General features: G+C 48.5%; 1 long non-coding RNA gene across 1 annotated transcript; it reads right to left on the minus strand.

Moving 5' to 3' along the window:
• Positions 1 to 4294: 4294 nt before the first annotated feature.
• Positions 4295 to 8199, minus strand: LOC123395476. The gene is made up of 2 exons (XR_006609763.1): positions 4836 to 8199; positions 4295 to 4752 (listed from the first exon to the last, which is right to left on the minus strand). It is a non-coding gene; the product is annotated as an uncharacterized LOC123395476 (long non-coding RNA).
• Positions 8200 to 8525: the final 326 nt, after the last annotated feature.

Below are 8525 nucleotides of genomic sequence, written 5' to 3' on the forward strand. Positions count from 1 at the left end.
GGAATCACCCCTCATGTTTGTAACAAGGCCGCTTCTCCACGGCCGAGCGCATGCAAGGAGCGCTTCCTTCGCTCCAGCAAAGATAGCACTTACACCCGTAGCATTGGTGTAAGTTTCGGAATCACCCCCCGCATCCGTAGCATCGATACGGGTTTCCGAACCATGATGTTGAGAGCAAACTTATTCTTCATGGAGTGCGGCAATTTCTTTAGCCGACACTTGAAGAACTGGATCCTCCTCGTCCACAAGTTCAGACATCAACATCATGTCACCTTCATCTCCTTGCTGGGCCATGAGCGCCTTCTCCTTCGGGGGATTCTTGCACTCCGACTTGAAGTGCCCCATGATGCCACAATTGTGACACTTGATCTTGCGCTTTTCGAACTTCTTCTTCTTCTTCAGAGCACCATCACTGATGTCCTTCTGACTTTGTTCGTTTGGCACATGATCTTGGCGAGCATAGTTGCTAGAGCCCTCACCTTCTCTCCTTGAGTCCAACACATGCCACTGAGCCCGTGTGAGCATGACATGCTCATCATTCCTCCCGTCCCCGAGACTGTACCGCATACGCTCGTCGTGAGCCTTGTAGCGCCCGACGAGATCATCGATGGAGAGAGTCGCGAGATTGACGCACTGTTCGATCGCCGTGACAATTTGCAGGTACCGGGGAGGAGCCGCACGCAAGAACCGACGGACAACCGAGGCCTCCGTTAGATTCTCTCCAAGTGCGCGGATCCGATTGACGAGAGTAGCTACCCGTGAAGCAAACCCATCCACGGACTCATTGTCGCCCATGACCAAAGTCTCATAGTTTCTTAAGAGAGTTTGGAGATTGGCTTGTTTGACGCGGTCGTGTCCCTCGAACATGAGCTCCAAGGTGTCCCACACCTCCTTCGCCGTTTCTTTGGCGACCAGATGTTGGAGGACATCCATCGACATCACCGAGTAAATCGCCGATGCCGCCTGCCGATCCTTCCAGTGCTCGGCTCCCCCCTTTTTGAAAGCGTCACCTCCTGGATTGACTGCGTCCCACAACACGTTGGCGCGGAGACCACACTCCATCAGTGCCTTCCAGACCCGAAGTTCTCGCAGTCAAATCGTGGGTATGATGAACTCGCCGGAGCAGCAAATACTTTAGCCGCACCGGAGTACGCCGCCAGCTGCTTGGTCTTATCGTCCTCCGACATGATCTTCCGTTACTAGAAGATCAACCTTACTCTAGATACCAATTGTTGACCCAGACCTGACCCCGGCGGCACCGACGAACGACGAACGACGGCGAACGAAGCCTGCTGACGAACTCGACGAGATACTTTACGTCGAGATGTACCGCGCCCGAACCTGGCTTCCAACACGCACGTACAAAGCAAATATCAATCTGGCTATGCGTGTACTAGGCTTAAGCTAGCTACACGATTAGCTGATTGATCTAGCCGGAAACACACCCACGCGAAAATGATTTGGATAGCCACACGCACCTATCGTGCGTGGTTTTTTCTTCTTGCTTTGATGCTCACGATTCTGGTACAAGGCTGCGGGGTACAGTCATATTTATATATGCTAAAGATTGCTAGTACGATCAAACCGACTTGGAGAAACGTACTAAACCTACTCGGTTTACAATACAAATCATACAAGGACTGCTCCATGTATGATCCACGTCGGGTTTAATTCTAACAATCACCCCCCTAAACACGACGTCGTTCGTCGTTGCCGCCCTCGGAAAGTATTCGGCGTCAGGTCTGGGCCAACAAGCCCCAACATGTCTCGCAGAAGTACTATCAGGATTCGGTAATAACAAGACGAGAAAAACATTTGTTTACATAAAATATATACTCTTGTGGTATTTCATGGTAACATGCCATTTTTGCCTTCTCTAGACCGACTTATCAGCCATTGTGCGTACTGTCCCTCCGAGAGTTCTGCTCGGAGTTCTTGCGTTGGAGAACATACCAAGAATTGTGAGTCGACATATATATTGTAGGCGTAGTGGTGCCGAGAATGTAGAGGTTTTATCTGTTTGAATTATATGATGTAGAAGTGTATCAGCTTACCATCTAGGGTACAAAAATTTAGTAATACTGAAGGCCAGAGGTCAAGAAAATCATGAAATCAAGTACAATCTACGGGTTGCACATCATGTATGTGTGCTTCAGGTTGCAAGTACAAGATACGGTATTTTTCTTACTCCTTTTGTTTTGCCGTGTATTAATTGGCATGCAGCTGCTGTTTCCAACACATACTTTCCTACTGTTGCTGAAATCCTTGGTCTTTTTGGAGAAGATATAATCAAAAGGTTTTCTACAATATTTGAGAGGAACCGAGAGGTATTAGTACGGTGGTACCTGACGTTTCCTCAAAAAGGAGGCACATTGCCACTGCAAATATGTGAAGAGGCGAGTACGCGGTGTACCATCCCTACCAGAGGTGGAAACAGATAATGTTGTCCCTCACACGGTACGCAGTTAACATAATTTTTCCCTTTCCTTTTGAAGATAAATGTAAATCTAGACCTATATTCTTTTCTCCTTGTATGTTTTTCTACGGGAATTTATGTTAGCCTGCAATCTTTTGGTAAGCAACACTGAGTACAACGTATACGAGGTACACACACTAAGTAGAATTGTCTCGGAAGGGCTAGACTTGCTTTTCTTAATGACGTTGCTCGTATTGTTCTCAGCTGCCTGGAACTTGTGCCGGCACAATAGAGGTGGATGTTGTCGCATGGTACGTTAGCACTACCGAGCCGTCCTCGAGTGTAGAGTACACAAGCTTTGGAAGGTGCTAGCTGCACTTGGGACTAAAAAGAGTCGACAATTCCTATAACTCTCTCTTCCATCATATCTACTGACACAGCAGGGTACTTTCCTAACACCTACCATTTCCAGGCGGATATATGTTTGAGCAGCAAAGACGATTGATACCAATACTGAAGAAAATGGATCCTATTGGGCCTAGCTAGTCATGCAGTCGAGCATCCAAGGAGAAGACGTTATTGTAGGATGAAGGTTGATGGATGCTGGAGGCTTCTGCTCAAATATATACTCCCTCCATTCCTAAATATAAGTCTTTAAAGAGATTTCACTAGTTGACTACATACGGATGTATATAGACATACTTTAAAGTGTAGATTCACTCATTTTTCTCCATATGTAGACTGCTAGTGAAATATCTTACAATACTTATATTTAGGAACGGAGGGAGTAGCGTGAAATCGGAGTACGTTATGGGTGAAAGATGACCGTGCTCATCAATGAGACGGGTTTTTGGATCACATGGGAACCGAGGTGGTCCTTTAATTACCGTGAAAGAAGTGGACAATGAGTGATTGTTACTCATAATGGTTTTTGTTTTTATAGGAAGAAAAGTAAAAAGACAAATCCCTACAAAATGCTAAAAATATTCGATAGTGATATCAATTTAAATGAAAAGCGAGATTCTGTTTCTTGGGTCTCACCCCATTTTAGGACGGTTGGCAATGGTGAATCTGATATGAAACTTGTTCTGAAAATTTCTCATAAAGATCACTATTGTGCTACTGAGTTGGTATAAATTTTCCAAGAATTTCATGATAGTTCGATTTTTTTTGTATAAATGTTGACATGTTCTAAATAAATGTACTTTGCACGTCTTCCTCAATCTATAAGGAAAAATATCAATAATTTCCACAATGACCATACTAGCATTATTGTTTTTCTAATTTTTTTTTTTAATGTATAATCAGAATTTTGAGACAAAAAGAATATGCATGGCTCCATTTGGGCAACACATTAGGACATCACGTGCACACCATATGTTGATAGAGAAAGAAATAATCATCCGAAGTGTTCGAATATGCCTGACATCCATACACAAACATCACAAACATAAGTGCTCATACATTATATTACAGAATAAAAGTGTTCAAATAAACCACGCAATCCGTGCATATCTCTGAAGCACTTACACATTATACCACATTGTAAGCTCTTGTCTTTCTTCATCAGCGAACCGGTTCAACCAAGACCATTGTTGAGTATAGAACGGGGTGAGATGTTGAAGGGTGCGAAGTAACAAGTTCTGTAGTTAAGGTTTGAGTCTTGAACATACTCCCTTATTTCCTTTTTTATCTTGATACCAGGAGTGGAATCTGATTACTCTCAAATTGTTAGTAGAACTGGAGTTATCTTTGTCACATTGACAAGCTCATCAACATTACACCAAGAAGTGCGTGCATCGACCTGCAACGTATCTGTTATGAGCTGACCACATCGTGCCAGCGCTGCTGCTTTTCAAGTGAGGTTGCCTCTTAAAAGACGAAAAAATGTTTCCCTGTTTTATATTATAAAGCAACAACCAACTGAAACAACAAGTTCGTTGGAGCTGCAGCACAAACAAACCCAAAAGGAAAAAAGAAAGAAACAAATGCCAACGCCGACAGTTCAACTAAGCGAAGATGACGACAATTGTTGCACCCTCGGGAGAAGTACCACCGCATGCCTTGCACTCCGAAGTCTCGCGTACCAAGCAAAACCTTCAGGAAGGAATGCGACGATGACGCCGCTGCTGCCCAGACAAGTCCTAGGGTTTCAGCCGGTATGTGGATAACAGTGAGGAAAGGGTATCACTTACGTCCCTCATGAAGGTCCGGCAGCACCCATGGGCGTAGCCACGCCGGTGGCAAACGAGTTGCCAGGGATTTCTCCTGCCCCGAAACCACCACCGTCACCCCAGACAATAGAAAATGCACCGCCCAACATACCGTCCACCAACCTGTGCCACCACGGTCACCGCACGAACTTCATTGTCTCACTGAGGCTACTAACACGAGACCTGGATGGAGGACGAGGAGATACCTGGCTCAGGGGCAACCGCAACGTGACCGACATGAGGGGACAACCTCCACCGCCGCGTGGAGCCGACCGGACGTAGCGACAGGGATTTTCGAGGCCTACACAGGGCCGGTCGGACCCCAACAGGTCCGGACAGTCCCAACAACCACGCTACAACACTCCGATCGCTGGAGCCGTCACCATTACAGCCACAGCCGCCTCGCCACACCATCAGGAAGCCACGCCGCCGCGCCCCGAACCGCCGGTCCGCCCCAGTCCAGATGGGAAGGGCCCAGATATGGGCGAGCGGGCGCCGCCGGCCAGCCGCACACCGCGCCGCCCACTCAGCCAACGCCGTCGCGTCAAGCGCACTTGAGGCACGCGGAACCCGCCGCCGAGCCGAAACGCCGCCAGCCGAGCAGCACCGCCGCTAGGCAGAAAGGAGCCCCGACTCCACCTCCCAGCGCACAGGGAAGGCATGTCCACCGCCGTCGCCGACACCCGGGCACGCCGGTGGCCTCTGCCGACCGCGACGAAGTGGGATGAAGGAGGATGTGGACTCGAGACGGGGTGGAGGCGCTCCGCCGCCTCGCGGCGCGAGGTGAAGGGGAGGTTCACCATGGCTCTAGGCAAAGCGCAACCTTCCCACGCTTCTCAACTTTTCATGTATACCACTGCACATCGGTGAAAAAACACCCACAACAGCACGAGGGACTAAATCTATTTAGTTTTGAAAATTGAGGTACTAGAGTTTGCTGGTTTTCCAATTGAGGGCTCTTTTGTATAGTTTCAAAAGAGTTTTTCTAACACAGTACACACGCAAGTGCTCATATACACGCGCATGCACTCATTTCTATGAACGCACACATGCACACCCTATCCTAAGAGCGCCTCTAAGAGACTGACCCTATATGTCATCTGAGATTTACGAAGTCATTGTAGGCGCCTCGTCATCGACAGAAACTTCTCCTTTCACTGAAAGCGTATCGCCGGAAATCCTGAAATAAATCCAGAAATAATGCAAACTTCATGATTTGAACACTGATAGGCTGGGGATACCACTGTCTCTCTAACCATCCAACCACAGGTTGATTTGCATATAGTTTCAAAAGAGTTGAGGGACAAAAAAAATATTTTTTCTGTTTTTAAACGTTGTACATGACACATATATATTAGAATTGGTGGGGGTCCTTCTTCAGGAACGTTGAAATGGCCATGTCAGGGTGATTTTGCTTGGATTCAGTCTGGGTCGTTCGATCCGATTGAAGGGGAGATGCAGTGGGCTAAGTTACGCTCAAACTTCTCTGTGAAGTCACTGAATCTGGGTTCCTTTTTAACCAAGAGGATCTAGGGACGTAGCCAACAACAATAAAGGAACAGAACAGCTAGTGCCCCAAATGGGGCAGCACATACTTCACTTCGAGTTTGGAGTTCGAGGCAGGCAGCAAAAGCATCCTTGATCGTGTGAGGCGAGTGATTCCTGTAACTAGCTCAGGGCTACATAAAAAATGACTTGATCACATATATCCTAAGCGCGAACTCCATAATGTCAGATTTACACCAAGCAAGACATGCGCCTACAAGGAACTCATTCTCCAACTTTTTTCCGATGTCTTTCATGCCTATATTGTTAGGTTGATCTCTCGTTCAATGGGCCCAACGACCCACTAGAACCTTGACCCATGCCCTGATCGGGGACGTCCAGCCCAAGCAAGGCTGGTGGGCCCCTGTCGCGCAGTGCTATAAAGAGGAGGTGAGGACCATGGCACAAGTCACGAGGTTCGCCGCCGTCACTCGTTCCCCACTCTCAACCCTAATCCGATCCAGAGGATAGCACTGAAGCGATGAGAAGTCCATCAACGCCGCTACCGCATCTATCTCTCTGCTTCCCCACCGTCGCCACCACGTCACAATGGACGCCGGAGGAAGCTCATCGAGTTCACCATAAGGTAACAAATCACTATCTCATCCCGAACACATCTAGCCTAAGATCCACGGGATCTATCAATGGTATCATGAGCCAAGTGGGCATTAGATGTGTTTTCGGATGAAGAATGTACAAGTAAAGTTTCCCCCCTCCCCGATATGATCCCTACAAGAGGGCAAAGGACTAGATGAAAAGCACAAGAACAAGCAAAAGGCAACCGGATTCCTATCCGGCAAAGAGCGCCGCCGCAAGGCCGCGCCTGTTCCTCTTGATCCCCACACGCATCGGCAAGCCGAGGTGTGGGGAAGAAGAACCTACCTCCGTGGAGGCAAAGTATGGATCTAGATCCAACATGAAAACGAAGAAAAGGATTCGGATCGGATCCAAAACAGAGGAAAAACAAAGAAATAAATCGGATCCGATCCAAAAAAGGCAAAAAAAAGGGGAGGAAGGGAACATGCAAACCAAGAATAACAAAGATTCCCACGGGGCATAGGACTTCATCACCAAATCCCTCGACGGCGGCGCGCCCACCGCAAGGCGGACGCGCCACCGGCAAGGGGGGTAGCAACAAAGACGATTTCCGCCCCGGTCATGCTAGCACCCTCTTGAGACAAGAAAAGAAAATCGAAGGGGCCGCAGCCGACGCTCGACGGCGGCGCACCCACCGCACGGTGTGTGCGCAGCCGGCGAGGGGAAGGCCACGACCCCGGCATGGAACCGCCACGGGAAGGGGGTGGAGAGCAAGGCATGCACGGCATGGGACCCATGGTCGCCGCGGCCGGCAGCCACCTCCAGCTCGCAATTGGCTCGGCCACCCGGCAGCACGCGGTATGGGGTCTTTTAGACCACCACGGCCCGTGGCCACAGGAGGCGAAGGGGGCGTCGAGAGGAAGAAACGGAGGGTACCCCGTTGGCCTCCCCCTCGGCAGGGCAGGCAACGCACGGCGCGGGGCCCCTCGGCAACCATCGCCGGCCGCCGCTGTCCGGCCGTGTCGCAGAGAGGGGCTGCGGGAACAGGAGGAACGCTCGACGGGGCATGAAGCCGCCGCTCGAGATACAGCGAGGAGGCACAGCGACGCAGTGGGGGGGAAGTGAAATTAGGGTTTTCCTCCCCGGCCGGCTCGCCCCTTTTGACCCCATGAAATGTCCGGTGGACCGTTGGATCGCTACGGGCGGCTGGGATCGCCCCAGAGTGAACCCTAGTATGAATCGGGCTTTGGGCCGCGAAGGGGGCAGGCCAGCCCAGGCCGAATGCGAGCGAAGCCAGGGTGGCTCGGGCGGCCACAAGAGCTAGGGTGGCTCGGGCCGAAAGGCCCCAGGCCGGCTTGGCCGGCCCAGGCCGGCCCATTTTTCTTTTTCTTAAGCAGTTTTAGTTTCCTGCTTATTACATGAAGGAATAATAGATTTTCCTAGGCATTTTTCCTATGAAAATTATGTTTAAAAAACAGAAATTAAAAATGTCCAAAGTTTCTGCAATTTAATACAGAATTGCAAAATTATTTTTCTGAAAAGAAAAATAAAGGTATTTTTGAAAAATAAGTAGTTTTTCAGAAAAGGAAAAATAGGTGATCTTTATAAATTGATTTATAAAGTTCACCAATTTTGTTTTAATGACAGAATTAATTTTCTGCATAGTTAAAAGGGCATATGATTTTTATAAAAGAGATTATAAAGTTCATGAATTTTTAATTTAACAGAATATTTTTCTGTAAAGGTGCATGAATTTTATATTCACGTTTTTCCGCTGCAAAATAAATGTTTAATCCTCCAATTAAATTGGAACC

This window comes from Hordeum vulgare, chromosome 5H, assembly GCF_904849725.1.
Source record: "Hordeum vulgare subsp. vulgare chromosome 5H, MorexV3_pseudomolecules_assembly, whole genome shotgun sequence".
NCBI lineage: Eukaryota > Viridiplantae > Streptophyta > Magnoliopsida > Poales > Poaceae > Hordeum > Hordeum vulgare.